The 7,500-nt window shown below is 53.3% G+C and overlaps 1 protein-coding gene across 1 annotated transcript in view; it reads left to right on the top strand.

The window, feature by feature from the left end:
• The window catches only part of rapgef1b (Rap guanine nucleotide exchange factor (GEF) 1b), a 53,755-nt gene that overhangs the window by 32,917 nt on the left and 13,338 nt on the right, over positions 1-7,500 (top strand).

The raw sequence follows: 7,500 nt of genomic DNA, 5'->3' as shown, positions 1-7,500 counted from the left end.
GGTTCTTATTACCGAGGGTCACGTATTCACAGGGGCTTCATGCCAGGTTAGCAATTACCCTTCACACGAAGGTTCAGGCCCCCCTTGCATCACACCCGAAACAGCCCCGCCCTAGAGCTGCCACGCAGAACAGTACTTATTACCGCGGGGTCAGCGGGGTTGTGGGTTCGAATCCCCCCCCAGGGGAGGCATACATTCTGGATGGCACCCTTGAGGACAGTTAGCCTGTTGAAGGCCAGGCAGCCTACTCCTCGAAACAGATGTCGACCGCGGGGGGGGGGGGGGGGGCTGTTTCTCCGGTTCTGGTCGACTTGCTAGGACAGATGAGAGAGCCGTTCTGGCCGCCGATTGGCCGGCGAGGACAGAGGGGGGGGGGGGGGCTATCCTGGGCGGGCGGAGGAGGAAGGGGGGGGGGGGATGGAGGCGTGTTCAGCAGCCTGGCCTGAACCTGAACCACATTCCTCTGCGCTAATCCTCATCAATTCTCCCCACCCTGCTATCTTGTTATCTGCCACCTCTTCGCTCAGCTAATCCACTCTCTCTCTCCCCCTTGCTCTCTCTAGCTCCCCTGCTCCCTTTGCGTGCGTTTGTGCGTGTGTGCGCGTGTGTGTGTGTGTGTGTGTGTGTGCGTTCGCGCGTGCAGATAGTAGCCAGTCAGATAAGGCCGGTCTTATCGGGGCTGTATCAGATCCTGTCCCGCCCCCCCCCCCCGCCCCCCCCCCACACACACACACACACACACACACACTGTCCTCAGCCTGCAGGTTAATTGAGACAACCAGGGAGGGGTCAGACTGAGGCCACCTGAGTTCAATTGGTCCGCTCGTCCTCGGGTTAACCGTGATAGGCTAGAGGTTAAAGGTCCAGCCAATCATTTCACGCTCAGTGTTAATCGTGCGGAGATCAGACCTGGATGCTGTCGCCATATAGACACGACCAACGCCACGATTCAGCCACACGGGGAAGTTTAGCCTGCAGGGACGACTATGTAGATTAGATTCCAGCGATGGCCGTGTTAGGAGGTTTAGCAGGAGGTTTAGCTGGTTGAAATTAGGATATAGTAAGAACAAGCTTAGCCCAGATTCAGAGGGGGGGGGGGGTGTTAGAACACACACATACCTTGAATTTCTCACTGGGGAGGTCTGAGAGGTAGGGGACCATGGCGACGGCATGAGAGGAGTGGATCGATGGAGGGATGACGAGGGAGAGAGACGGGAAGTGCACGGACGGGCGAGGAACGACTGACAGCGAGAGAGAGAGAGAGAGAGGGTTTGAAAGAGGGCGAATCGTTCTGCTTTGTCGCCTGTCCTCCTTCCTCCTCCTCTTGTCTATTTAAAGAGCTCCTCTTGTTTCTCTCCCATCGACTCGGCTGCGGGGGTCCGGCTGCACCACGCCCCCCTCTCTCTCTCTCTCCCTCTCTCTCTCCCTCTCTCTCTCTCTCTCTCTCTCTCTCTCCCTCTCTTTTTCTCTCTCTCCCTCTCTCTCTCTCTTGTTCTCTCTATCGCTCTCCTTCTCTCTCTCCTCTCTCACCCTCACTGTCTTCCTCTCTCTTTCTCTCTCTCACTCTCTTTCTCTCTCCCTGTGTCTCTCTCTCCTCTCTCTCTCTCTCTCTCCTCTCTCTTGCTCTGCTCTCTCTCTCTCTCTCTCTCTCTCTCTCTCTCTCTCTCTCTCTTTCTCTCTCTCCTCTCTCTCTTGCTCTGCTCTCTCACTCTCTCACTCTCTCTCTCTCACTCTCTCCCTCTCTCTCTGTAATCTGCGGCTCATGTTGTGGACTTGATGAGGTGGCGGCCCGGTGGATTAAGCCCGTTTGCCGGCGCCATAAGCCTGTGTCACGGGCCTCCACGCTCCCCGGGACCCGACACCCAAACAGCTCCGCTGAGAGGCCAGGCGGTCCGCCGGTCGGATGAGGTCACGAACAGAGGAGCACAGCGTACCGGGGGCCGCCGCCGCCGCCATCCTAAGATGAGCTGGCTGCTGTAGCTGCCCCGGTTCATGACAGAACGCCAAGCATAGGGGGGTGGAGGGGGGGGTTTATAGGACGGCCACACCCGACCCGAACGGTGTCTCACCTGTACTGCGCTCACCCCGCCCCCCTCTGCTGCGGGGTGACCGCGACCCTTGGTGTCTGTGTCACATGGGCTCCAGGCCAGGGAGGTCAGATGTCAGTCTGTTTTTTTCTCTTTCTCTGTTCCCTTTCGCATGTCTATGATCTACAGCCTGTCGTCTCTCTTGACTGTTCTGTTCGCGTCCTCTAGCCCGCCATCTCTCTCTCTCTGCTTCGGATCCATCCGATTTCATTTCCTGATCTGCTGTCTGCTTACTAGTGTAACGCCTCGCCCCTTTTTCTCTTCTTCTCTGTCTCTCTTCAACACCCTCTCTCTCTCTCTCACTCTCTCCCTCTCTCCCTCTCTCTCTCCCTCCCTCTCTCTCTCCCTCCCTCTCCCTCCCTCCCTCTCTCTCTCTCTCTCCCGCGATCCGCCCCTGCCTCCTCCCCTTTTCTCCTCTTCCGTACCCTCCCTTCTCTTCCTCCTCTCCTCCTCTCTTCCTCCCCAGGCCTCCCACTCCTCCTCTCCCTCCTCCTCCTCCTCCTCCTCCCTCTCCTGCCACCTCCAGCCCTCGGTGGTGGCGATGGAGGAGGCGGGCCCAGTCCTGGGCCTCAGCATGTCCGTCTCTAACTCCTACCTGAGTGGACACGCCTCCTTGACCACGCCCACGGTGAGTGAGCACCCCCCCCCACCCTGCCCTCTCTCGACGGTCCGGGCAGACCCGCGGTTCCGTCCGGTTCCTCCGCGGGTTCCGTTTGGCGTCTGTGTTTTTGTTGTTTTTCCGCCGTGGTTTGACGTGTGTGTGTGATTTTGTTTTTTTAGCGTGCGTGGAGTTTATTTGTGTCGTGGGCATGGCTTTAACCAGTAGTTCTAATCATGGCGAATGGCGATATTAGTTAGCCTGTGTTTGGTGATTCACTTTGTGCGGTGTGACCAGCGTGATGAGCCGTAGCGTTGTCGTGCACTCCAGGTTGTTATTGTATACGTTAGCGGTAGTAAAGCGAGCTCAGGATGGGCTCACACATGACCCTGTTCCCCCCGGGGTCGCCTCCAGCCCCCCGGTCTACCTGCAGACGGGCCGACTCGGGTCGAGGTTAACGATAACCGTGCCTCAGAAGTATCTTCGGCAGGGTTGAGACCGTTGATCCCTGAGCCGTGACCTCCACAGTGAAAGAGCAGGGAGGTCCGTGTGTGTGTGTGCGTGTGTGTGTGCGTGTGAGTGTGCGAGTGTGTGTGTGTGAGAGAGTGCGTGACCCTGAGCGATCCGGGGGTACCCAGGGTGCACGGAGAGCGCTGGTCTCGTGTCTCCCGGAGGATCGACAGGAATGCTCACCAGATGGGCCTGATGCAAAACAGATTCCCTCTCTTCTCCTCCTCCTCTCCACCTTCACCCACTCTCCCCTCTCTCTCTCACCCTCTCTCTCTCTCCCTGCTCTCTCTCTCCATCCTCCATCCTGTTCCCGCTCTACCTCCTCCCTGGCAGGCCCCATTCCTCCGTTACACATCTCATGCTCCCCCACCCACTCCACCCTACTGCGCGTGCGTGCGTGCGTGCGTGCGTGCGTGCGTGTGTGTGTGTGTGTGTGTGTGTGTGTGTGTGTGTGTGTGCCAGTGGAATGTTCACATTCCTGAACTCCTCAGGGTGTCATGTTTTTTGGGGGGATGTCATGGGAGAAGGGAGGGATGGAGGGAGGGAGGGAGGGAGGGAGGGAGGGAGGGAGGGAGGGAGGGAGGGAGGGAGGGAGGGAGAGAAGGAAAAGTACAATTCATCATTTTCTACGGAAACATCTTCCCTCTGTGTGCGTTTGTTACAGTAGGTTGTGTTAGGGTATCTGATGGTTGTGTGTGTTAGGTTGTGTTAGGGTATCTGATGGTTGTGTGTGTGTTAGGTTGTGTTAGGGTATCTGATGGTTGTGTGTGTGTTAGGTTGTGTTAGGGTATCTGATGGTTGTGTGTTTGTTAGGTTGTGTTAGGGTATCTGATGGTTGTGTGTGTGTTAGGTTGTGTTAGGGTATCTGATGGTTGTGTGTGTGTTAGGTTGTGTTAGGGTATCTGATGGTTGTGTGTTTGTTAGGTTGTGTTAGGGTATCTGATGGTTGTGTGTGTGTTAGGTCGTGTTAGGGTATCTGATGGTTGTGTGTGTGTTAGGTTGTGTTAGGGTATCTGATGGTTGTGTGTGTGTTAGGTTGTGTTAGGGTATCTAATGGTTGTGTGTGTGTTAGGTTGTGTTAGGGTATCTGATGGTTGTGTGTGTGTTAGGTTGTGTTAGGGTATCTGATGGTTGTGTGTGTGTTAGGTTGTGTTAGGGTATCTGATGGTTGTGTGTTTGTTAGGTTGTGTTAGGGTATCTGATGGTTGTGTGTGTGTTAGGTTGTGTTAGGGTATCTGATGGTTGTGTGTGTTAGGTTGTGTTAGGGTATCTGATGGTTGTGTTTGTTAGGTTGTGTTAGGGTATCTGATGGTTGTGTGTGTGTTAGGTTGTGTTAGGGTATCTGATGGTTGTGTGTGTGTTAGGTTGTGTTAGGGTATCTGATGGTTGTGTGTGTGTTAGGTTGTGTTAGGGTATCTGATGGTTGTGTGTGTGTTAGGTTGTGTTAGGGTATCTGATGGTTGTGTGTGTGTTAGGTTGTGTTAGGGTATCTGATGGTTGTGTGTGTTAGGTTGTGTTAGGGTATCTGATGGTTGTGTGTGTGTTAGGTTGTGTTAGGGTATCTGATGGTTGTGTGTGTGTTAGGTTGTGTTAGGGTATCTGATGGTTGTGTGTGTTAGGTTGTGTTAGGGTATCTGATGGTTGTGTGTGTGTTAGGTTGTGTTAGGGTATCTGATGGTTGTGTGTGTGTTAGGTTGTGTTAGGGTATCTGATGGTTGTGTGTGTTAGGTTGTGTTAGGGTATCTGATGGTTGTGTGTGTGTTAGGTTGTGTTAGGGTATCTGATGGTTGTGTGTGTGTTAGGTTGTGTTAGGGTATCTGATGGTTGTGTGTGTGTTAGGTTGTGTTAGGGTATCTGATGGTTGTGTGTTTGTTAGGTTGTGTTAGGGTATCTGATGGTTGTGTGTGTGTTAGGTTGTGTTAGGGTATCTGATGGTTGTGTGTGTGTTAGGTTGTGTTAGGGTATCTGATGGTTGTGTGTGTTAGGTTGTGTTAGGGTATCTGATGGTTGTGTGTGTGTTAGGTTGTGTTAGGGTATCTGATGGTTGTGTGTGTTAGGTTGTGTTAGGGTATCTGATGGTTGTGTGTGTTAGGTTGTGTTAGGGTATCTGATGGTTGTGTGTGTTAGGTTGTGTTAGGGTATCTGATGGCTGTGTGTGTGTTAGGTTGTGTTAGGGTATCTGAGGGTTGTGTGTGTGTGTTAGGTTGTGTTAGGGTATCTGATGGTTATGTGTTTGTTAGGTTGTGTTAGGGTATCTGATGGTTGTGTGTGTGTTAGGTTGTGTTAGGGTGTCTGATGGTTGTGTGTGTGTGTGTGTGTGTGTGTGTGTGTGTGTGTGTGTGTGTATCTTATGCGCAAAGAAAATCCCCTGTGTGTACATTCCCATTATGTCAATTTAGTGGTTCTTCAATGCATTGTGTGTGTGTGTGTTTTTCCGTGTGTGTTTCTGTGTGTGTGTGTGTGTGTGTGTGTGTGTGTGTGTGTGTGTGTGTGTGTGTGTGTGCGTGCGTGCGTGTGTGCGCGCACCTGTATTGTATGTCTGTACCTGGAAGTGTGTGCGTGCGTGTGCGTGTGCGTGTGTGTGTGTGTGTGCGTGTGTGTGTGTGTGCAGTGGGGAGGTGTTTATCAGGGATGTGTGTGCTGGTATGCGGGAGCTGTTCTGGTATGTTGGAAGAACGAGCACCAGCACGTTTACCCCTCTGCCTCTCCATACTGACAGGAACCCACTCACCTGGCCACACTGACCTCACACACACACACACTCACCCCTCACACACATTGCGCAAACAGACTCGTTGAGAATGGCAGCACTTTGATCCAAGCACCGCTGTGTTGGTCGCGTCCATCTTGAAGTCGTCATTGCTGTGTGTTCTTCCACTACTGGAGATAACAGTGTTATGTGGTCATGGTGACAGGTGTGTTTAGGTGTGTGTGTGTGTGTGTGTGTGTGTGTGTGTGTGTGTGTGTGTGTGTGTGTGTGTGTGCTCATCAGGCTACATTATCCCAGTCCAGCGTAGTAGGAGGTGCTGGAGAATGAGGTCAACTCTGTTCCTCCTGCTGTTTCAGCTCTTGGTTCTGTCTTTTTCTTAACATCTCTGAACTCTCACCCTGTCAATCTTTTCCCTTTTCCTGCTGTCCTTCTTTCCACCAATCACAGAGCTTGGACCAGGCAGCCTTGACCAATGCCACCATTCTGGATGGCAGCGGGGGCGGGCCCAACGGTTCCCTGGCGGGCTCATTGGGCTCTGTGGCTGTCTGTCTTCCTTCTGAGTCTTCTCTCACTGACTCTCTCCACACCTCAGCGGTGAGCCCCTACCACAGACAGACAGACAGACAGACAGACAGACAGACAGACAGGCGGACAGATAGACAGACAGACAGACAGGCGGACAGACAGACAGACAGGCGGACAGACAGACAGACAGACAGACAGACAGACAGACAGACAGACGGACAGGCGGACAGACAGACAGACAGACAGACAGACAGACAGACAGACAGACAGACAGATAGACAGACAGACAGACAGACAGACACGGACAGGCGGACAGACAGATCGACAGACTGACAGGCAGATAGATCGACAGACAGACAGGCAGGCAGGTAGGCAGACAGACAGATAGACAGGCAGATGGATCGACAGACAGACAGGCAGGTAGGCGGACAGACAGATAGACAGGCAGGTAGGCGGACAGACAGACAGGTCAACAGACCAGAAATATGAAGCCATGCAGAGAAGAGGGACACTACATCATCAAACTACGCAGACAGGAAGCTTGCAGAAGGACAGAGGGACAAGCAGCCAGAGACAGGCAGACAGAGATGGACAGACAGAGAGACAGGCAGACGGAGAGAGACAGGCAGACAAAGAGAGACAGACAGGTCTCAGGAGACGGATCACCAGCGGCCCCGCGCTGGATGACAGCAGACCAGGGTCAGATAGGTGTGTGAATAATAAGCGGTCTCCATGGTGGACGGACCTCAGACAACAACACCGATGACACAGACACTCATCCACCAGATTCTAGTCATGATCGGTACTTCACCCACGGTCAGACCCGCAGTGGAACGCGGGGGAACCCTGGCGCAAGAGTACAGAACCAGTCAATGGAGGTTTTCCACCGAAATGGGCTTTTAGTTCTACTGTAGGTCGGGCCGAACCTGTGTAAGGAGGACAGGTTCGGACTCGGGAGCACTGCTGTTCTGCTAATAGCGAAAGAGAAAGCAGTGAAAAGAAACTTCGGTCTTCGGAGAACAAGGCACATGAAGACCGAGAACCGAGGAGTTCTGTCGTAGCTTGTAACC

This window comes from Borostomias antarcticus (genome assembly GCF_949987555.1).
Source record: "Borostomias antarcticus genome assembly, chromosome: 8".
Classification (NCBI taxonomy): Eukaryota; Metazoa; Chordata; class Actinopteri; order Stomiiformes; family Stomiidae; genus Borostomias; species Borostomias antarcticus.
This window is presented reverse-complemented; position numbering and strand designations above follow the sequence as displayed.